Below are 25,245 nucleotides of genomic sequence, written 5' to 3' on the forward strand. Positions count from 1 at the left end.
ATCTCCTCCTTGATCACAAAGAAGGATTTTTCAGAATCTTTTAAAAATTGTGATGCAAAAGCATATCTTTGTTTTGCTTTTGAGCATTCTGTGTAGTGACAGCACCCAAACCTCTGTCTCTAATATCAACAGTGATACAAACTGGTAAACTGGTATAAAGGGCTGTATGAGATGAATAGTTACCAAATCTAACTTGATGCTTACAAAAGCATCTCCCTGTTCTTTTCCCCAGAGGAATTCAATTTAATTTTCTTTCTAATTAGATGTGTTATCGGTTCAGCAATGATGGGATGTACTCAAAACAAGAAAAGCAGTATAACGTAGGGATAAATTATACAAATATTCATTCCACGATTAAATGATCAACTTCCACTGGAATGTTAGATTCAATCAATTCTCCATTGCTTTAATTTCTAATTTCCAACCTATCCCTTTGGAGGGATTGGTGGCTGCTATTAGAAGCCTTCAATATGGATCTCTATCTGACCCTAGTCCTTCAAGCTTGCTTGAAATAGGGGCATCGACCATCAACCCTATGTTAAGCAAACTGCTTAATGCCTCGTTGTCTGCAGGAAATGTCTCTGTGAAATGGAAGCAAGCCTCTGCTAAAAAACTCTCGGCTGACCCAATAAACAATCAAATTGTAGATAAATACCCTTACTGCTGGCTCTGTCCAAGGTACTGGAGACATTTGTAAATCAGCAATTTAGTATAGAGACCGCATTGATGGAAGTCACCGGGCACATAAGAGGTGCCTTAGGCAATAGGAGGAAGGACATTCTGATTATGTTACATCTATTGGCGGCCTTCAATACAGTCCCTCATTCGAGGTTACTTGCCCACCTCCAAACCATCAGGATTGAGAAACTGGCCCTGAGATGGCTGGCCTACTTCTTGGGAGAGATAAGTCGGGAAGTATGAATGCTTTCTTTTTCTTCAAGAGCAAATGAGCTGTCAGTGGGAGTACCATAGGACAGAGATCTCAGCCCCACATTATTTAATGTGTATCTCACTCCCTTAGCCCAATTAGCCAAAGCCTTAGGGGCTAAGGTAGTCTTAAATGCTCAGCTGCTGTTTACTTGTGGAAAGGGAGAGGTGTTTGATGGAGAGACTATCAAGAATTGCCTCTCATCTGTGTTTCATTGAATGACCTGCCACCAACTCAAATGCAATGCAGATTGAAATTCTATTCTTCGGTTCTAATGTGCCTGACTCATGGCAATCGTTTGGGGCAAAAGACACCCCACTTCCAGGCCCTCAGGCGAGAACAGTTAGGAGCGTGGGCATAAAGTTTGATAACTCTCTCTCCTTTCAACCACAAATTAAATTGGTGGCTGGCACATGTTTTGGGATGCTGCGTTCTTTGAAAAACATTTTACCTCTTTTATCTTTTCTGTCCTGAGTTGCAAAAAAGACAGTTATCCAGGCACTTATTACTAACCCTGGGTGCAGTGCTACGCTCCGGCCGCGGAGTGTGCGTAGCTTTGCCTACTTCGCGATCCGTGAAGTAGGCGTAGGGCATGCAAGCTACGCACACCCACGGCGGAGCGAGTTGCCCGCCACCCGCATCCCTGCCGCCCGCTTTTAAAATACATTAAGAATAATGTTAAACTTTTAAAAAACAAGGTTTAAATAAATTAAATAACTTACCTGAGCTGCGGCGTCCCGGGGCTCCCTCTTCTTTCTCTCGCCGACGACTTCCTCACAAATGTGCATGCCCGGCCGCCCGCGCATGCGCATTTGTCACGACTGAGTATGAGTAGTGATTACTCCATTTGGGTAGTGCTGTCAGTAATCAAACCTTTCTGAACGCGAGCCCCGCATTTCACTGGGTCCTAGAGGCCAGCTGTGGACTAAGCATGCTGGAATCGGGTCATGTAACTAGATGTAAACGGTGGTAGCCATCTTACGATTGTGCAAGGTATCTTTACAGGCATCTCACTTTTTCTTAGTTATTCTAGTTTCTCTAACTAGTTGTTAGTGTAAGTCTTGCCTTTTCTGAAAGAAAATAATGGTTTAGGGATATCTAAATCAGATAGGAGATTCCATATTTTTTTAGATAATCTGCTTCATTTTGTTAGCTTCAGGGTTGTAGGTCAGAACACATGTAAGTGGATTATTATAGTTTAGGTTTTTGGGCACCAGGAGTGTTTCGCATGGAGTATACCAGGCTCTTTTCAAGGCTGCTTTTGACAATTTTTTAGGGTAGCCTCTAACGATAAGTTTTCTGACCATAATGTTTGCATTATTAAAGTAGTCATATGGATTGGTACAATTCCTCCTACTGGGGAGGAATTGCCCAAATGGAAGATTTCCTTTTAGCATGCATGGATGTCCGCTCGTAAAATGCAATAGAGCATTCTGGTCTGTGGGCTTGGTGTATAAGATGACTGCTAATTTGTATTCTCTTACTTCAATCCAAAGGTCCAGGAAATTAACCTTTGTTTGCGTCGTAAGTGATAGTGAATTTTAGGTCCTCTGTCCTCTGATTTAACCTTTCGTTTAAATCTGATCATGAGGACATCATCAATATAACAATACCAATTGTTTATGCATGATTTAAAAGGGTTGTCATTACCATAAATCCACTTTTGTTCAACAAATGATATAAAAAGGTTTGTTATCTCTGGGGCAAAGCTGCAGCCGATCACCACACCTTTGATTTGTAGAATAGAAATTATCTTTGAACGAAAAAAATTGTTCTTAAGTCACATGGATGCCAACACAGACAGAAATTCAGTGAGAACCTTTTAGGTTTGGGTTCTAGAGTTCATATCATCCGTAATTACACCAAATGCTTCATCCTGGGAAATGTTAGTGTACAATGTTTCAATATCAAACTTTACAAGGAGATCTGCAGTATCATTAAAAGGGTGTACTTTTGGTAAAATGTAAATGACTGGGACATGGGGATCTTTTTATTCAAACATTTGCACTCCATGCTACAGATCCAACCTTCTTCAATGCTTTCTGTGTGAGTTCATTGATCTTGCTCACTAAATCTGAGTTGGGATTGTCTTTAGTCTGTTGGTAATCATTGTCAGCTGGTTTAATTATAATCAAGTTATTTCTCACAAGTTGATATACTGCTTAGATCTCAGATTTGTTATACTTATGCTTGAAAGGAATTTTCTTTCCATTAAGGTTGTTAATTTGTTTTCAAATGCCAAAATTTGTGGGGCGTAGTTAAGGTGACTGGACAAAATGTGGATTTGCTTTTTAGACCATTTTTGTCTCGGCGGTCTCCTCACCATCAACAAAGAATATTTTTAGCTAAATATTTCGAAGAAACTGTAGAACCTCTGTTTTGATTTTGACAGGATCTTGCTACCCCTAGGGGACAACAGCAATACCCTTGTTCAGTACTGTGGCTTCTGTATGGGAAAGTTGATAGTGGAAGGATTATAAATTGGTACTATATCATTATTTCCCATCATGGCACTAGTTACCTCTGGTAAGCTTGTCTCCTAGTCTGGAACTCTCCTAAAACTTGGTTTGTTCCTCTCCCCCCTTCCTCTTCTGCCTCCTCTGCAAAAAATAGAGGACATACGTAAATGGATAATTAACTTTCCTATATGTTTAGGGGTATTTGCATTAGTGTAGGAGTGATGATGGTTCATCTTTGTAAATGTAAATTGTTTTGCTGTCTGTTTCTTTGCACCGGAGATCCACAAATATGATGGAATGTTGACAGAAGCAGAGACAGACTCATGTAAGTAATTGTTTATAAAAATAGATGATTGAATCTAAAATCCCAGTGGAAATGAATCATTTAAATGCTTTATCCCTGTCCCACTCTCCTTTTTCTGCTTCAACCCTAGAACCAGTGCCAAAAGTGGTGGTGGGCAGAGGTACCAGGACTAGGGTATCGAAAAACGTGGTAGCACGAAAAACCGAAGTTTTGCCTGCAAAAAGAAAACGGGGACCACCTACAAAGAAATTTGCAATGGCCCCCCAAGCAACGGACAGGTTAGATATAGAACACGATGTAACTATATGTCAAACCACAAGTATTTCCGTTGGCACACAGACAGACACGGTTCATGTGTTCCATGATCATAGCTGGGGTAACACCAGGAAAGATGCTACAGGAATCGATGCCACCATCAACAGTGCAACTGCTGGTGTAATGGTCAATGATGTTCAAGACTCTTTTAAGAAGGGCTTCACACAGCTTTGGGACAAATTGAACCTTCTGGAAGAAGCAATAAAAAACTTAAGCCATAGTAAGGAGGGCAGAATGGTGGAAGAGCTAAACAGGGGAATTCATGAGAGGGAGGACAAAACCACACACCACAATGGGGAAGCACAAGGTGGTGAATCCATTGAACCAACACATGTTAGTATGGGAGATAGGTCCCAGGAGGCAATCCCTTGGTTCCAATCCCTTGGGCACACAGAGCAATTGTACAGTACACTCTAATGCAGGCATATGGACCCCTAGGACGACGTATAACTCTAGCAAAACTGCCATGAATGATCAACTAAAGCCCAATTTGGACATCTTAAACCTGCCCCCTGCTTCATGCCCATATGGATGTATGTCGTTACAACGCACACTTTTACAACGCATGCACTTACAGCGCATTTTTTACAACGCAAAATCCACTACAACGCATTCCATTACAACGCAGGACACTACAACGCATTTTTAAAAACTACCTTTACAACGCATTCCATTACAACGCATACTACCTTTACAACGCATACCATTACAACGCATAATATTGCATTGGATTTAAGGTAAGTATTGGATAGTATAGGGGTAATAATTACTATTCTTACTCCAGGGGGTGCAACAGTAGGGTAAGTGTTGGATAGTATAGGGGTAAAAATTACTATTCTAACTCCAGGGGGTGCAACAGTAGGGCAAGTGTTGGATAGTATAGGGGTAAAAATTACTATTTCTAACTCCAGGGGGTGCAAAAGTAGGGCAAGTGTTGGATAGTATAGGGGTAAAAATTACTATTCTAACTCCAGGGGGTGCAACAGTAGGGTAAGTGTTGGATAGTATAGGGGTAAAAATTACTATTCTAACTCCAGGGGGTGCAACAGTAGGGTAAGTGTTGGATAGTATAGGGGTAAAAATTACTATTCTAACTCCAGGGGGTGCAACAGTAGGGTAAGTGTTGGATAGTATAGGGGTAAAAATTACTATTCTAACTCCAGGGGGTGCAACAGTAGGGTAAGTGTTGGATAGTATAGGGGTAAAAATTACTATTCTAACTCCAGGGGGTGCAACAGTAGGGCAAGTGTTGGATAGTATAGGGGTAAAAATTACTATTCTAACTCCAGGGGGTGCAACAGTAGGGCAAGTGTTGGATAGTATAGGGGTAAAAATTACTATTCTAACTCCAGGGGGTGCAACAGTAGGGCAAGTGTTGGATAGTATAGGGGTAAAAATTACTATTCTAACTCCAGGGGGTGCAACAGTAGGGCAAGTGTTGGATAGTATAGGGGTAAAAATTACTATTCTAACTCCAGGGGGTGCAACAGTCGGGTAAGTGTTGGATAGTGTAGGGGTTTTAATGTAATATTATGCGTTGTAAGGGTATGCGTTGTAAAGGTAGTATGCGTTGTAATGGAATGCGTTGTAAAGGTAGTTTTTAAAAATGCGTTGTAGTGTCCTGCGTTGTAATGGAATGCGTTGTAGTGGATGTTGCGTTGTAAAAAATGCGTTGTAAGTGTAGTGCGTTGTAAAAGTTGCGTTGTAAAGGTTGTATACCTGCCCATATACACTAATATTAGCTGGTGTCCCTGCTCTTAGAATGACTGAGAGAGAAAGTTGGGAAGACCTACGGAACAAAACTATAGATTGGCTAGCCAAATACAAAAGTTTCCAGCTAGCAGATACTAAGGAGATACTAATGGTCCGTAGGGTAGGCCGGATAGGTTACTCCAGTAAAAATATAAATGGAGATTGTATAGTGGTACATTTTCGTAGGCCCCAGTTGGTTCGCCACATTTTGAATAAAACTGAGATAACACACTTGACGAATACCAACATCTGTACACTTCCATTGGGGTTTTTTTTTAGACCACAGCCATGGTATTCAAAAACTAGGCAGTATCATGTGCCACTGACAAATAGATACCATGCATTGTCAGACTTGGACGGCCAAGACTGACAACCATTTATACCTCACGTATCAGGATCACTGGCAGCTGGGTTACAAGCTCAAGAGAAGGGGCTTGTTCTGGTCAATGCCATTAAATTGAATACCAATCATGGAGAGCCACCAAAGAATAACAGAAGGGACATTAGAAACCATCATATTAAGAACAATTTTGGTATAAAAAACGGATGTAAGGAACAAAGTGAGGTGAGCTGTGTGGGAGAGATAAAATTGATCTCTTGGAACATTGCTGGGCTTAGAAAGAACATAGAAGATGTTGTGTGGCAGGAATACATTGGGCAGAATGACATAATCATGCTTCAAGAAACTTGGGCCTTAGAACCCTTTTATAAAGTAGGCTACAAAACCTTTAGTAAAGATGCTATCTCCCAGCTAGAGGGAGGCCCCCAGGAGTCCTCTCTATCTGGGTAAAGGTGACTTTAGGCATTGATGTTAAACTAGTCAAAACTTCCTCGCAGGACATTTTGGGAGTAAAATTTTACACACCGGACAAAAAGGGAGTTTATATATTAAATATATATTCCAGACCATATCCCACAAGCAAGGAATCGAAGGTCATTGAGAAGCTAGACAATTTTTTAAGCTCGACCGAACCAAGGGCCCTGATAATTGTGGGGGGCGATTTTAATCGCAAATACGAACCTACGGTTGGTCTAGAAAATATCTTTGAGGAAGAAGATCTGGCCAATAATATCCCGCCTTTGGAAAGCATCTCGGCAGTGCCCTGTACAATAGCAGTTGCACAGCTATTAAGACTTGTCTCGGGGTACTGCTTACGAGCCTGTAACGGCCGCTTGCCCTCTGATAGTTCAAAAGCCCCCACATTTACTAGAGGTAATCTAAAGAGCCACATAGACTACATATTAATTTAGATCGAGTTGTGGTCGATGGCCCTTGACTTAGTAGTCGATGAATTTTGAATTTGAATTCGAAATTTTATTTATAAAGCGCGGCTATCACTCCGCGAGGAGTATCTTGGCGCTAGCGTCATGAGGAGAGAAAAAAAAGTAACCAGATGATAGAACAGAGAGTGACCATTACCCTTTATGCCTGACATTGGCGACCCATCTTTTCCAGTCGATAACCCCAAGGCCCAGAGAAGTGGAGGGTTCTAATATTGATCCTCTATTAAGTAATAACCGGAGAGCTCTAAAATGGCCCTCGATAGGGGGAAATGAAGCGGCAATTAAGCAGATCTATGAAACGTTTGCAGATGTAAATAGGGTCTCCCTGTATGTAGATCGACCTGTTTCAGAAATTCCGATTGTGGAAATTCACTGTAAATTCGTCAAAGACCTGTTACCCATATTGAGTAAAATCCCCCCAAAATGTAAAAATGGGATCACAGCTGCCACGGAGTTGAAAAGCCCTTGGTATAATAAAGAATGCCGTATTGCAAAAAACGAGCTTATCTTGGCTTCTAAAACCAAAAATATAGTGGCCTTAAGGGAAAAAAGGGCTGAATATAAGCAATTACTAGCCTTGACTAGGAAAGAATGGGAGGATAACATTTGGGCAGAATTACTTGTAGCAGCCAAAGCAAAAGACCAAATTGGATTTTGGCGTTTGATATCAAAGGGCAACAAGAAAGGAAGATGTAGCAAAGACCTTTTCCTAGATGCAAATACCTGGGTAAAACACTTCTCCGGTCTCTACTCCTCTTCCGCAAATGATATTGATTATTGCCCGCTAGATTATGAAACTACCCCAATTGTAGCCCAATTATCTTTTAGCTTGAAGGAAACACTGGCAGCTATAGATACATTAAAACCAGGAAAGGCTCCTGGTCCTGACAAAATACCCGGAGACCTATGGAAACATGATAAAGGTGTTTGGGGCCCCTATATTAATCTGTTGTGTAACTCTGTTGCCTCGGGTGCACCCCTACCAGAGTCTTGGAAAGGGGCAGAGATTACCACCATTTTTACGAAGGGCGATCGCCATAATCCCTCACACTATCGACCAATTAGTCTTATTGATGTTTTACAGAAGATATACGCCAGGCAAATTTTAAATAAATAGATCAATTGGATTGAGGAATACAATATTTTATCACAATATCAGGTAGGTTTTAGAGCAAAGACCGGCACGATTTACAAGGTTTTTAGATTTCTTTGCATAGCCTGGAAATATATAAAATTTAGGAAGGGTCACTTGTATATCGCCTTTGTGGACTTAAAAGCAGCGATCGACCTTATTCCCAGAAATCTCCTGTGGAAGTCCCTAAAGAATCAGGGGGTTCCGGGGGAAATTCTTCTACAAATAATAAGGTTACATGAAGACAACTGGGCAAGGGTTAGATGGGGCCCACTAGGTGAATTAACTGATCCAATTAAGGTTAATAGGGGTGTAAGACAGGGGTGCGTTTTAGCTCCCACTCTATTTTCATTGTACGTCAATGACATCCCTGAATACCTCTTGGGCTGTGATCATGATTCCCCCAGGCTAGGGGGGGTGCCTGTGCCGGCACTCCTCTTTGCCGACGACACAATTTTAATTTCACAAACACCGAACGGATTGCAAAATTTAATAAATCTATTCGGGATATACTGCAAAGCCAAGGGGCTAGAAATAAATTCTAGTAAACCCAAATATATGGCAGTTAACCCACATAAAACCTTTAGGGAAAACTTAACTGTGAATAACCAGAAGATTGAGTATGTGCATGATTTTAACTACTTAGGTATTACTTTGGATTCAAAAATGACTTGGAGACCACAGCTAGAAAAAAGTAAAACTTTACTACTCCAGAACACGTTCCCATTAATTAGGAAAATAGAAAGTAGTTTATCCAAAGCAGTTTCACCCGCTCTCGAAGTATACAAATACAAGGCGCAATCGGCTTCACTGTACGGGACAGAGCTGTGGGGCCCCCAGATGAATGATACATTCAAGGTGGGTGAAAACAAGTTTCTCAGGAAAGTACTAAGCCTCCCGAAAAGTACACCTCTGACCCCTGTTTTCTGATGGATTTAAACTTTCACCGTGTGGATGACCAAGCTAACCTCAGACCATTGCTGTTCTGGGTTCGCCTGTGGTGCACGGATGAGCTTGCACATTATAGAGTGGGGCTTGAGGAAATCCTAGGTCTTAATAAAGGTATAGGCCTGACCTGGCTAAAGCACATACACGACTGGTTTTTGAAACTGGGACTTAGGCAATTTTGGGATAAGCCGTCTGGCCTGACTACGACCTCAAAAAAGCTTTTAAAGGAGACCTACTGGTCTTTTATACACGACTTCTCATCCCATTCTTCTACTGTGGAATCATTGACATCACGGTTCCTCCATATTAAAACAGTTTGGACATTTGAGCCCTTCCTAGATGAAATACAGCTGCAGCTAGCTGAATCCTTATACCTTAAATATCGTTATGGTATTTTACAGATAAAGGGAAATACCGTGAAATGGGTGTCAGGCGAAGCGGAGGAGGGCAGATGTGTATTATGCGATTCAGGTGCAATAGAGAATGAATTACACCAATTGTTTTTCTGTCCAGCCTATTCGCGATGTAGGAAGAAATGGATTAAACCCATTTGTCGTCTGCTTGGTATCAGATCCTGCCACGAAGCAGAAAGATTATTACGATCCGATACCACGCAAACAGTGGTTTTTAGTGTTAGCAGTTATTTGTTTGGTGTAAGCTTGGTAAGGAAAAGGGAAGGCTAGTAGTACTATCTACTGATTTAATGACACAATCAGATTATAATTTACCGAAAGTATGAGAGAGAACATGCCTAATACTCAATGTTTTTTTCCTTAGTTTGTGTTTGATAGGGATAGACTCCTCTTTGAGTTTAATAACTAGTTCAAGATTTTTCAGGAGTCCTAACACTTCTTCAAACACCTATTGATGATGTCCATAAAAAGTCTTAAGGTCATTAGAAGCATGCAAAACATTCACAACATTCTGAGATGCACTGAAAGTTGACCATCGACTTCCTTGCATAGTTCATAAAAACATATTACTGAGTTCTCTTTTCTAGATAGCAGATCATTATCCAACATTTTTCGTTCACCCCTCCCCAGTATATTCTTGCCCTTAAAAGCAGCATAAACTTTGTCAGTAAAGCAACATCCTTGAAATCATAAAGGCTATGTGAAACAACTAATCAAATCAATCTTAGAACCTTGGAAATATTCAGGTTTGCTATCAGGTTCCAGGAGAATATTGTCTTTCCATTATTTCAGAAAGGTGTGATGAGTAACAATGGTAATTCTTGTGCCAGATTCAATAAGTAGATTCAGTGGAATGCTCCCTACTATCATAGTAGCCATAAGGTTCTTGGAATTTTTTGGTTTACTCGTGTTCACACTAAATACCAAGCTTTTTACACTAGATTGTAACTCTTGTTCATCTTGTATATCATCAATGCCACTGCCACAAATGTTGTTTTCATGCAAAATCTAGAATAATGAGCAAGAGCTCCACGCAGTGACTGGTCCTCCTGGAGGGTCCAAAAATAAAGGAGGGGGCTTTGCTTATTGCATTTTCTGTAATAGGGCAAAACAAATATGAATCATAAGAGTGCAGGAAGAAAATATAAAGTCTTAACAAGTAAGTAAATTGCACAACATATCATAGTTTAATTAATTATGTATTTCAATAAATTGGAAATATTGCATGGTTTAATCTAAATATTATTGACTTATTTATTGGTTAAGTGTACTTGAACAACACTTAAGTACGGGGCAATAGGACTAGAAAAGGAATAACCAGACTACAAGTTGGCTGTGTCAGAAAACTCCAAAAATGCAAAATCAAATAAAGGGGCAGTTAATATAGAGAGAAGACGATGTAAAAAGTGGCCAAGAACTTCTACGGAGATGTTCTTAGTGCATCTTAAATCCTTCTGACTTCATAGTTGGGAGAAAGTAGATTATTAGTTAAAGTGGGTGGTAGTCCTCTATAATTAAAAATGGCACTGTTCCTTACGAGGGCCAGTTAGGTCTCAATAATTTAAACATGAGCTCAACCCTTGGTAGCATTAGCACACAGCAGACAGGCTTAACTTAAGAGAAATGTGTAAAGCATTTATACAAAACTAAAACAATTAAAAAGTGGAAAACATGACACAATAAAAACTGCACTCCAATTTAGAAACATAGAGAACATTTTAATGAACAAATAGACATCAAAACCACAAACATGTAATGTAGGGAACATTAGGTAAACATTTTCAAAGTGTTTGCTGTTTCTCGTGCTAGTTGTGTCAAAGTCAAAAGTTAAGGCTGACTATGATGAAGTGTGATTCAAGGACAAGGTTTGTCCTGGTGGAAAGTTTACCTTTGGAATTTGTTGTTTGTCAGGGGAATAATCCTCCTTGGATGAGGTTGTTGGTGGGTCAGGGTGCCTTCTGAATCTGAAGAAGGGCTCATTGACAATGGCTGGCTGAAGCTCAGGATCTTGGTAGACGCATTGGTTCCAGCGGAAAGTTTGAAGCACTCAAAGTTGAAACAGGCAATGTCTGAAGTTGGGGCCCAGGAAGGTGTTGGTATCGTCGTGTTGCTACTCATCATTGGTCCTGGACTTATAAACTTTTCTGGAAGTGAGGATCCTTTCAGAACGGCAAACGAGCAGGTTGAGTCTGACTAGCAGTTCAACGTCAGCGGTTGTAGCTCGACAGTGGTCCAGTGGTAGACCATGATTCTTTTTCCAGAAGGTTTGGAAAAAGTTTTTAAAGTGTCCAGTCTTGCAGTCTTCTTTATGGAAAGAGCACATCCTGATACCAGCCAAGGGCCCAAGACCTTTGGAACACCACTCAGGAGTTAGGCCTCAATTTCCTGAAAGCTACCAGCAGGGTCAGGAGGGCCCAGCAGAGACTTGGGCTTCTGGCAGCTTTTGTGTTCCTGGAGCTGAGCAAGAGATTAGTCAACTAGCTCTTATCCTGGTTACAAGTGGGAGCATGTCTAGCCCTTGGGGTTTCTCTCCACAGGTTCAACAGCAGATACAGTCCTTCTTATGTGTCCCAGAGGTGCCTCAGATGTTCTGAAGAAGGTATCCAGTGGTGCCTTTTCTATGCCTGGCACCAGAGCTCATGCATGAGGAAAACGTCCTCGTCAAAAGGGAAAAAGGTCATAGGGGCAACCCTACTCACTCTGACATAATTCTGTGGGTTTGACTTCTAACAATCTCCCAGTGTCCTGCTCTGCCAAAACTCGACATGGCAGAATCTTTATACCCTGGTCAGAGCTATGGGCACACCCCTGAGGTATGTCTAGTGAAATGAGGAACTTCCTCTCAAACCAGTTCTATAACAGGTTCTCCCTCCCCCACTGGGATTGGTGCCACTATGGCGACTTGGGCAAGGGCAGGCCTACAAGTGAGTTACATCTGCCTGTGACAGTGGATCCCTCTTTGAAGCTTGTGCAGTTGGTGGGCACATCCGCCAGTCCTTCCTGTCAGGAGGAAGTCACACCTCCTCCCAGCCAAAGTCCCTTTTGTTTCCTTTCCTTGAAACTATACACATCTCCTTGCAGAAGGCCAACAGGCTGCCAGATGACAGCTGGGGTTAACTTTGAAAAAGGAACAAGAGGCTTTTGAATTGAAACTGACAACTTTCTAAAAGTGGCAATTTCAAAAGACTGATTTAAAACCCAAATCGACCATTAGATTGGATTTTAAATTGCTATTAATTTGAGTCCTTGAAACACTATTCTAGCTATTTCCGAACTGAAGTTATGTATTATAAGGTGTTGTAATGTAGCCAAGTGCTTTTCTATGGCAGAACCATTCTTGCCACAGTGAAAAAAGACTTTGGACATTTTTCATTGCTAGCAGTAGTAGGACTTAAGTACACATATGTACATGCTCACACACACACACACACTTGCCTCTCTTATATCCGAGCTGCATTTATACGTCCTTATACATTTCAAATTATAGGTATAAACTATTTAGGCCCATTCAATAGTACACACTTGAAATTTCAGAAATCAAGGAAATATATTTTAAGGGGTGTGCAAAATGTATCTGACTCATGAAAAAATTAAGATTTCTGATGCCCGTTATACAAATCAGTTTAATATTTGAGTAATCCTGCTCCTCTCAATCAATTTAGAGTTTAGCAATCATTCCTTATATTTTTATTTATAAAGTTTTATAAAGCGCAAACATTACCAAAATGCTTGTACAAAAGCACTGTACAACCTAATAAATAGCATTAAATATACAAGGAGCAAAATATAGAAAATACAGCACGAAAAGATAATACAAAGAGACATAGTGAAAACAGCAAAGAAATCAAATTGGCATGGATAGTCGCCTCAGATAGGAAGGACATTATTCAGTAGTCTCATTTTTACTTCGTTTTTTAAAAGAACGAATGAAGGGATGGTCCTGATCTCTGGGGGAAGAGTGTTCCAAATTCTTGGGGCAATTCCAGAGAAAGATCTCTTATAGGTTTTCTTTTTGGGAAATTTTATGGGTTTCAGCAGTAGGAAGCATGTACTACGAGAAGCTCTATTCCTTCCGGATAGCACCAGTTTCTGAGCCAGGGTGCGAGGAGTGTTGTGGTGGATGGCTTTGTATGTCATGCATGCTATTTTTAGATGGATCCTAGATTCATTACGTAGCCAGTTCAGAGAGTGGAGGGCTTGGGTGATGTGATCATTTTTCTTTACGCCTGTGGTGAGCCGTGCAGCAGCATGGAGGGTAGCCCTCAACGGTGCTAGTTTTATTTTCGGTAGGCCAACAAGTGTAGCATTCCCATAGTCAAGTTTGGAGATCACAAGAGCCTGAACCGCCATCTTGAGATCTGCATTGGGCACGAAAGGCTTTCGTTTTCTTAAGATGTGGAGATGGAAATTGGCCGCTCTGGTTGTGGAGCTGATATGATTCATCATGGAGAGGTTGTTGTCTAGTGTTATTCCTAGGGATTTTGCTGAATCAACAATATGTGGGGTACAGTTCAAGGTGGTGAGTAGTGGGAGCCAATCTTTGATGTTAGAGGTGGTGTTGGGAGGCGAGATTAATAGGAATTCAGTTTTGAGGGCGTTAAGTTTGAGGTGGTTAAGTGTTAACCAGTGTTGAGTTTTGATCAAGATGTTATTGGGAGTGCTGATGTCGTTAGGAGAGGTAATCTTCATGTACAATTGCGTATCATCAGCGTACATATGATAGGAGATGTTGGAGTGTTTGAGGATTTCAGTCAGGGGTTCCATGTAAAGATTAAACAGGGTGTGCGAAAGTGAAGAACCTTGGGGAACGCCGATAGTGACCGGTGTCTGATCGGATAAGTCATGATTGATTAGGACCTGTTGAGATCTGTTTTTTAGGAATGAGCAGAACCATTTTAAGACAGTACCAGAGTGACCCATCCTAAGTTCTAAGAGGTTCAGGAGGGTTTCATATTTGAATGTGTCAAATGCTGATGATAGGTCAAGACGGATTAAAAGACAGGATTCATTATAATCAAGAAAGCGTAAAGCATCGTCGACAATGTGGACCATGGCAGTGTCAGTACTGTGACCTGGTCTGAAACCAGATTGGCAGTGGTTGAGGAGTTGGTGCTGGTCAATGTGATTGCAGAGTTGTTGATGAACACATTTTTCCAGGAGCTTGGCTAAGGTTGGGATGCTCGAAATGGGGCGTAAATTGTTGAGATCAGAAAGGTTTGCGTCTGACTTTTTTAGTATAGGTGTGACTTGTCCACTTTTTAGACATTCCGGCATGGTGCCTTGCATAAGAGAGGCGTTGATAATTCTGGTCCATAGGGGTATCAGGAGGCGTGAAGTTTCCTTGAGGAATTTGGAGGGGGGAGGGTCATTGAAGTGGTTGGAAAGTTTAGTGGAAGACAGTAGTTTTGAGATGTCAGTGTCCTCAAATGTCTGAAAGATGGACCACAAGGCATTGTTTTTAGGTTTAAAGAGAAGGTGGCTAGGACAAATTTCCTGCGTGGTGGAGGTGCAATGTGACTGGGTTTCAGGCGGTAAACAATTCACAGCAATGCGGAGCTCATTGCCAAAGGAGGAAAATGTTTGACAATTAGGTAGGGGGTTGTAGTGTCAGATGTGGAGGATTTACGCTTTCAATTAGTTTGTTGTTTCACTAGTTCAAAGAGTTTTTTGGACGGTTGAAGGCTGTGTCCAGTTGCTGATGGAAAATTATGATTTGGCACTTCTGATGCACCTATTGTAGTTCCTTCTTTTTTTATGCAACAGGTTAAGGTTTGAAAGAGACGGGGTCTTTCTCCACACACTTTCTGCAAGTCTGAGTGCATGGCATTCCTCGTTAATGCTACAGTTGAACCAGGTATTGGTTTTACTTATCGGGACTCTTTTTAGTTGTTTGGGGGCAATGGAGTCCATGATGTTAGACATAGAGCAAAGGTAGTGCTTAGTGGGGTCATGAGCACCAACCATATCAGTGGGAGGAGACAAGAGGTTAAGGCTGGTGGCAGATATCATGTCTGGATTGAGATTGAGGGTGGATTTCTGATCCAATATTTAGCTTTCACAGGTTGGCCTTTGTGGATGGTTGCCTTTACAACAATGGAGAAGGTGATGCAGTGATGATCGGTCCAGTCGCAGGGTGAAATAGAATCCAATAGTATGGTATTTTCCTTGGCTATGATTAAGTCTAAAATGGCCCCTTTTATATGAGTAGGATGATTACAGACTTGGGTCAGGTTGAGGTCCTGGAGGAAAGCCTTAAAACAATTCACTAGTGGATCCTTAGTGTCATTCCAGTGAATGTTGAGTCACCTAGGAAGATCAGGTTGTTGTTTGGGATAAGGTTGGTGGAGATGATCTCCATGATTTTTTCAATGAATGAGAGATTATCACCTGGGGGATGGTAGAAAGTGTGCAGAGTGCAGGTAGAGATATTGATCATCATATATTCACAGTCAGATGTTGGAGAGGAAAGTGATTGTTTGACAGAGAGGTTTGATCGATAAATACAAGCAATACCGCCCCTAATACAGATAGCGTGATCTTGATGGATGATAGAGTAACTGGGTTGAACCAGGATGTCTGGTATAGTAGAAGAGGAATCATTTAGCAAAGTTTCAGTGAGAGTTAGTAGATCCAGGTCCAAGTTGAGTAATAAATCCTGTATTTTTGACTTTCACAATGTCACATGTTTCCTTCTCTTGGGCAGACAGGCATTCCTCATTGGAAATATGGGATTGCTGGCAGGGTTAAATAAGATGAAGAACCCTGAGCCACTGCAACCCCAAAAGGAGTCATGAGCACGACACATCATATAGTCACAGCCCACCGTCCGAAAGCAGCCCACTCCCTGAACCCCACCGTCTGGCAAGAGCAGGCCCACAGACTGAAGACTGTAGTTGGGTTTCAACAGAACAACCTTTTGCAGAGTTAAGCGTCCTGTGACAAAGTACTGTTCTCTACAGTGCATGTGTTGTTGTGCCATAGTAGATTTATATTTCTGGGAGTAAATGCAATGCAAATAAACAAACAAATGACTCATGTAATGTATAAGCAGCACTGGCACAAGAGATGAGGAAGGAGTGGCTGGTCTTTGCATAGTATGGAAAGATCAATCCTGCCATGAATTAAGGAACGGGGATTTAATAGACTATTGCAATGTGGAAACTAGTATGGCAATAACGCTGCTTATACTGAAGGAGGCATGCCAGTGGAATTTTACAGAAGATAGAATGTGCAAACTGGCATGGTATTGTATTTTTATATATTAGGCAATATGGAAACTGGTATGGCAATATTGGTTTACACATACATAGGTAATGCCAACAGAGCATTACATACCAAGGCTTCATGCATATTAGCATGGATCAGAGTAAAAGAGCTTCGCATTTCAGGACAATATGGTAAAGATTATGATAGAGAGCTTTACAAAGAGGGCTGTAAGTGAATTCAGTCAGGGTGTTTGTAGGTTGAGAAATTTGTTAATGGGCAATGTGAAAAAAATTTACTTAAATACAAAGTGACAAAGGTGCATAACATTGTGCTAAGTTAAAATAATTGAGAATTGGGGAATTGAAATGTACATTGTAAACTTTGGTTTACACAAACAGTGTGGCACAACTATGTTTGCTATAAATACTGGGGGTAAGGACAGTATAGAGATTTACATGTTAGTGTCTTCTTCATATTCTTGGACACTATGGGGCCGATTCCGATCCTGTATTATTTTTTTCCTGTACGACTCGTATCCGTATTTTTTTCCGCACGAATCGTACAAGTCACGTCCGACCCGTGAAGTACGATCCGTACGGGAAAAAGTACATATCGATCGTCCCGATCCGTACGAATCGTAGCGGGAAAATTAGTACGAGACGGACCCGGACACTTCTCCGTACAAATCGTAAAAATGAAGTCCGACCGTACTAGTACGATCCAGACCGGCGTTACAATTTAAGATTCGTACGGAAAACGTCCCGTACACGGGGAATGACTTTGCCCGCTTTGAAGCGAAGTTTGTACGCACCGTGCCCCCAGCGCGAATGTATGGTGCATACCCCCAGCACGTAGGTATGCACCGTACCCCCAGAGCGTAGGTACGCACCCGACCCCCAGTGCGAATGTACGGTGCGTACCCCCAGCGCATAGGTACGCACCGTACCCCCAGCGCAAATGTACGGTGCATACCCCCAGCGCGTAGGTACGCACCGTACCCCCAGCACGTATGTACGGTGCGTACACCCAGCGCGTATGTATGCACCGTACCCCCATAGCAAATGTACGGTGCGTACCCCCAACATCGCGTATGTACGGTGGATGATGCGGGTACGCGATGTTGCGGGTACGCACCGTACATTCGCTATGGGGGTACGGTGAGTACATACACGCTGGGGGTACGCACCGTACATACGCACTGGCGGTCTACGCACCCGCACCGTACAGAAGCAATGGGGTGTACGCACCGTACATAGCAATGTCCGTGTACGCGCCGTACATACACAACGCATGGGGGTGTGTGGCTGTACAACTCGTACCCCTATACTGTACTGAACCACGGACACTGTAAAACAGCACAAGGAGGGCCTATTCGACTCGCACAACAGCACAAAACATGTCTACACTTCCCCAAAAATGAAAAGGACTGACCTGGACACATCCAAACAGGCAAACAGAGGAGCAACCTCACAACCACCCCTTATAACACACCCACCAAAAATTCAAACTGAGCCCCACCCACAAATGGACCAACAAAAAGGGACCACACACACAAACCATGAGCCATTGCAACAGACTCACCACTGCTACATAGCACACACGAACCACTGCATCCATCCACCTAAACATATACACCTACACACAAACCCCTTCACACATACCCCCTCTACACATTCACACACACACCGTCACATTCAGACCCACACACCCACAACCATTCACACCCTCACCCCACACCATGCCCACCGACAAGAATCCAAAGTTCACAAGGGAGGAGCTGGACATCCTTGTCAATGAAGTCATCATAGTCGAGCCACAGCTCTTTGGAACATTGGTCAGACAGACCAGCATAGCTGAAAAATCACGCCTGTGGCAGAGGATCGTCGAGAGGGTGAATGCTGTTGCACCCATCAGAAGAACCAGGAATGAATGCCAAGCCATGTGGTACAATCTGCGGAGGGCGGTCAAGAGAAAAATGAATGAAGAGCACGCCCAGACCAACATCACTGGAGGTGGCGCGCCCCGCAGACCAGTACATTACCATCCCTGGGAGGAGAAGGTGATGGCCATGCTTCCGCCGGTGGGAGTACATGGACTCCAAGGACTTCCAGAGCCTGGTGAGTACACTAACCACTTACGTAACATGGGGGTAATGGCATCCACACCCCAACTACACCTCATGCACGCAACTACCCCCAAGCCCTCACCCGCCAGAACCACAGTCACAAACAACGCGAATGCCAATAACATGTGTATGTCCCATTGAGAAAGCAAGGCCATGCCATGTCCCATGCCACACGAAGCACCAACTCAAGAATGGATGTCCCGTATCCTGGGAGGGTGGGTGCACCAAAACGCATTTTTGAATTCCAGATCAGCCACAATTGCCCTCATCCCATATGGCCCAGCTACATACCCATGCACCATGCACAGGGATTGGGAAAGTACTGACAAGATAGCTCACACTTGGCCCTGGTGTAGGCAGCACAAGGCCCTCCTGTGACCAGTGCATACACAAACACCAACACAACAAGGTCAGATATCTAGGATAGGATCTCACACTCACTGTCATGGCAGCATGCTCCATGGGGGGGACAGCTACATCACCTGGGAGCCCCAGGGCCAAATCACACTACACCCACCAGCAGGCCCTGTCACACACACCCCTTACACAAGCACACACCACCAGGACAGGCAATGGATTTACCCACTGCCACAATGGACATGTAACACAACAACACCAATACCTAGCCGAAGAAGCATCCAAGCCACAAATGGACATGTCAAAGACTCAGGCGAACATATCAATCTGTCCCCCGCAACATACCCATACACAAGTGAACATTGAGGAGAATGCTAGGCACATACAACTACCTGGAGGAACTGTGCCAACTTGAATGTGTATGAAACATGCATGTTGCATTAAACAGCTTTAACATTGTCTCTCTCTCACACACAGGGCAACGTGATGAACATCCCCCCAACAATGGGGGGAAGAATCACAGTCACAGGCTCGGGAGGAACCAGATCCCACCAGCAGCAACGCCACTCAACACTCCGCGGATGACCCCGACCGACCTGGACCCTCTGGTGTCCAAGCCCTTGCAGCACCTGATTCAGGAACATCTGTGCCAACCACCACCCCCATTCCTGCCACATCACAGGAGACACCCAGGAGCCCTGCCTGCAGTGAACACAGCCAGTCTGACCAGGAGGGACAAGGTGCAGCGGGCACCCAGGAGGAGGCAGACAACACCGCCACTGCTATCCCTCAGGGGTCCCGTCGACCCGATGTGCCCACAACGGCAGGCCCGGCTCGTGTGGGCAGGGGTGCCGGGAGTGGAGGCAGGCGGAGGCGAGAACATGCCCAGCCAGCTGAAGGGACCGGTATGTCACACATACGCAACATCATGGAGGCATACCGGCGTGACACCAGGGAGATCAGCCAGGTAGTGGGGACCCTCACAGAGATCAAAAACCAGCAGGCCGAGCAACACGCCAGTCAACAACAACACCAAGGACGGATGGAGGCAAGACTGGCAGAGCTCCTGGCAGTGCAAAGGGACATAAGCCATTCACTCCGTCGGATCGCCGACAACATGGGCAACCCTTCCTGTGACACCAGGCGCAGACCAGCACCAGCCACAGGGAGGGAGGAGGAGGAGGATTCGTCCGACGGAGCATCCCAAACATCGTCAAGGCCTGCATCTGAGGGTCCCCGGAGGAAGGTTGGTCGTCCACGGAAAAGACCGTGAGAGGCAGCGGGCCATCCACATCTCCCAGGTCACCTTGCCAGGCACCTGGCCTTCATGTGCGACCGCATCACCCCATTGACTGACATCATCTGCCACATGGACTTGCTGGTCACAGTCTGACCAATGATGCCAAACACTGTGGGCTGGACTCTGATGACTTCAAATGCCAAGGATCCCATCTCCCCCTGTGAACTTTGGATTCTATGGTCCCTGCATTTCCCCTTTTTCTGTGCACAAGTCATGCTCCAGAGTTCGAAATTAGAATTTAATTATTGAAATTTCATATTGCAGTCATTTAGCATGAGTCCACAACCTACGTGTGGAGATATGTTAAAGTATGCCTGTGTGTGGAACTAACTCCAGCCATCCATACACTTGGATCTGAGTCCGGTCGAGAACACACAAGGCTCACAATGTATCACAAAATGCTGACATGGAGCCTAACACTCACCCGTGATGGGCTCAAGCTGCTGAGGGGGGGCTTGCTATATTGCTCTGACAGACAAATTTGGTAGAGTTACATGAAGGTGTAGAGGTAATGGGTCATGTTGATGTGCCCGGGGAGGGAGTACCAGGTCTGTTTTGCGAGGTGGGAGAACTATCTCCTGCATGCAGAGGTCATTTGAATGTGATGAATGGTGGCCAGGGCAAGGTGGGCTGCATGGAGTAGGGCCAACGGGGTGTTGGATGACACACGTCCAAGGTCGGTTTGGGTCAGGGGTAGTGGACTGCCTCCTGAGTGTGGTTGAGGGGTCTGAAGGTGATCCTGCAGCACACAGCGAGCCATTGTACCTATCTCAGGTGGACGGTGATGTGGCTGGGGCGGGGGATGTTGCAGAGGAGGTGTGCGGATGCACCCTGGATGTGGATAAGTTCTCCTGCATGTTTGCTGTTGTCCTCTGTAGAGGCCGGTGCTGTATTTGAGCCGGCTGGTGTCCATGACCAGGGGGACGGTCTGTCTTGCCTTGGAGTGGATCTATCTGGGGGCCATCAGCAGCATGTGGAGGGTGTTGCAGCATGAGGTACAGATGTTGGTGAGTTGCATGTTAATTGTGAGCGATGGGTCCATGACGAACACCAGCTTGCCTGCGTGGCCACTGGGTGCTGGTGCGGTGCACAGACCAGTGGGATGCAAGGAGTTGACCCAGCCGTAAGGGGACAATCCTCAGATGATGACCTCTGTCACGTCCAAGTCCAGCCTCAGATGGCTGATGTTCAGCCATTCATCAACGGATCTCATGCCTTCGTGAAGTTTGGATCTGTCAATGGCTGGCTCTTTGGTGAGTTTGAGGAGCAGCTGGGTGTCAATGGCATACCAGATGATGATGAGGTTGTGTGTGCATGTGATGGTGGAGAGAGGGGTCATGGAGACATTGAAGACCGTCACGCTGAGAGAAGAGCCCTGTGGCATGGGCCAGATGCCCCCAGTGTACTACATGTTGCAGGGTGGAGGCAGACTCCCTGACCCTTGCTGGTGAGCTACTTCCTGAGTGAATCCTGGGCCCTCCTCTGGATACCACTGTTGGAGATGTGTGAGATGACAGTGTGGTAGCACATGGTGTAGAATGGCGTTGAGAGGACAAGTGTGGTGGGCTCACCATTGGTGAGCAGGGCAAAGTAGTTGTTGGTGTTGGCAATGATGACGGTTGCAGTGGTGTGATTACTGTGTAAAACGGTCGGGTGCCAGTTGGCTGGAGCTGGTTGCATGTAGGAAATTGGACAATTGCTAGTTGAGTGTCTTCCTGGTGACATTTGCTGGGTAGGGAAGTAGGCTGATTTACCAGGAGATCCTGTGGTACTGCCGTCCGTTGTTTAAGAAGGGCCTGGGACTCTGCATGCCTCCTGCAGCCATGGAATGTGGCTAACTCAAAGGAGACATTCATGACGCGCAGGACGTGGGCTTCAAGGATGGCGAATGATGTGGTTGAGAAGTTGTGTGGGAAGGGGCCTGATGGAGAGCCAGAGTGGATGGTGCACATGATCCCGGTTGTGTACTTGCTGCTGATGGGAGTCCATGACCTGAGGGGGGTTTGTCCAGCGGAAAATAGTGCTGTCTGCCTCTGTGTGCCAAGGCTGTTGTCCATGGCCATGAGCTTGCAGTGGTACAAAGTAGCAAGGGATGGGATCTGCCTTGCAAGGGTGGGGTGTCTTGGATGGAGATCTGCTGTCAGTTCACTCACAATGCTGAAGAGCTCCTTGATGTCGTGTGTTTGGGTGTCTCGGCACTATCTGAAGGATCTCCACTTGTCCTTGCTGAAGATATGGTGATGGCTGTGTGTGGTGTTTTCCAGGGCTGTAAGGAAAATGATGGCTCTTTGTGTTGCAAGGTTCGCACAAGAGTCCGGCTAGGTCTTTAGGAGTCCAGTAGGTCTGCCTTGTCCCAGGTGCCTTAACTGTTGTTGTGCTTCACAGGAAAGTCCGTCAATGTGGCTAGATTGATGGATCAGTTGCTGATCCAGTGTGTGAGTTTGCAGGGTGTGGCGGTGGTGTTGTTTTGAGTGTCCCACACAGCTTGTCTGTGGCGACTTACATCGGGCATCTGTGAGGGATCGGTAGCGGGGTGAGTGGCACTGTGTTGCTTGTTGGAGACGTGGATTCAAATGTTGATGGACCAATGATGGATGGTGGTGTGTGTCCCCTCCAGCAAGAAGTTACTGGCCCCCAGCCACATGTAGCCTGTGGAGGTGAGGGCCTGCGTGCAGATGTACGTGTTGATGGTTTAGCGGAATTGTGGATGTAGGCCTGCAGATCTGTAGATGAGTGTTACTCCGAGGGTTGCTAGGGAGTTGCTGCAAACCCGGACTTGTGACTCTGAGGGTGTACTTGTCAATAATTACCTATTCAGCCCCCTGGAGTGGTGTTGGCGTCCCTGCGGCTGATCGTGTATCCGTCTGAGATGGCAATGAAGACGTCATGTGCTGAGGATGCTTTTGTCCAGGTTACTGTCATGAAGGTGATGTGTGGGGCTGCAATGTTGAGGAGGTAACAGAGACCAATCGCATGCTGGTGGATGGAGCGGGTGTGGAGTAGGAGGCACCTAACCTGGTTGGAATGACAGGGTCTGGGAGGCTGGGCAGCGCTGTGTAGGCAATTGGAGTAGCACACTCAGCATGCAAAGGTGTTGTGTGTGTGCTTAGGGGTTGCCTGATGGCAGGAGGATGATTGTCACGAGGTCATTGCTTGGAGAGTGGCTGCAGCATGAGCCTGTTGTGTGATGTGGGTAATGCAAAGACTAGAGGGTGATGCACTGTGCATGTTGCAGGCGCAGACGGTCCGTCCTTTTGCAAGGCGCTGGGGCTACAGTGCACAGAAAAGCTGCTGGCTGCATTTCAAATGGATGGAGGGGGAAGGGCTGAGCATTTCAGAGGCGTGGGGGTTGCAGAATCAGGGCACTTGGAGTGGTGGGGCCGCAGGTGAGGCAGCAGCAGGCGGAAGGGGTTAGAAATCATGAAAAAATCAACACACAAAGACAAGGAGGTCTGCAAGGCACAGTGCAACAGGTGTATGTCAAGGAAGGAGTGTCAGCTCACTCATGGGTCACTCCCAGAAAGTGTATGATAAATCACCATAAATGACAGCCACTGTGTCAGGCAACAAAATGTGGAGATGCGCAAAGGAGACACACCATCAGCAGGCATTCACGTCCCGTTGTGGGCAGCAACCTGCACAAAAACATACACAACCAGGCACGTCATGCACAATAGAGATCATTAGCCATGAAGCACTGCATGCATGTTGCCAAAGTACACATACACTCATATGCTCAATCTTTGTCAAGTCTGCCATAGATGACGCATGCAAACTGGTAAGAGATCTGCAGTGCCCGAGATGAGGCACTTTGGATTGTGCTGAACACCCTTATTCCACATACACACACAAAGAGATATGCCTCCATATTAACAGACTCACAGGTCAGTTGACAGAACATGTGGGACATACGCTGGACACCCCCTTCACAACACGGATGATGTCAATCCCAATGAACTGGCACACAAGGTAAGGGGATGAGCAGAACACATCCTGCTGCACACTGAGAGGCTGCAATTCTCCATAGAGCATGTTGTTGTGATTTCCCCCACTATGTCCACCCTTAGCCTCTGCAATGTTTCAGAGCCAAGGTACACACACATTGAAGCCTTCATCAGACGCCATATTCCACTACAGATGACTGTGAAGAAGGCTGACTATCATGTCATGGGAGTGATGCTACATGTCATATGCTCCATGGTGAGAAGACATGTATGCATGGTACCACAACATGCACAGAAGCAGTCACCACACATTCACAACCTGTATCACCACAAAAACTGACATTTCCACATGTCCGTGCATGGAACGCTGATTCAGCACACGTTGCAATCCACACGAGGAATAGCAGGAGGACAACGATGACACAACCAGACAACATGTGCCAAATACCTGGGAATGACAGACACACGAGAAGTCACCAAAAAAAGATTCTCAACGCACACATGGAAGAGTACAAAACAGCAACAATCTTGGACACATGTAAATTGCCAATCAAGTCTCTCTGCAAAACTGTGTTGCATGACATCATCACTTGAGTGACACATCAGAACACACATCCAAGTCACTGTGCATTCAGTCAGCTGGACACACACGTTGCGACACATGCCACTCAACGCTACAAGCTTGCACACTCATAGCCAGTGACTCATCATTATGAGAAGAAGTTGCGTATGAGCTGACTCCGGATATCATCCCCCTCCTCCTCATCATCACTAGCCT

The sequence above is a fragment of the Triturus cristatus genome, chromosome 3_2, assembly GCF_964204655.1.
Source record: "Triturus cristatus chromosome 3_2, aTriCri1.1, whole genome shotgun sequence".
In the NCBI taxonomy this organism is placed as follows: domain Eukaryota; kingdom Metazoa; phylum Chordata; class Amphibia; order Caudata; family Salamandridae; genus Triturus; species Triturus cristatus.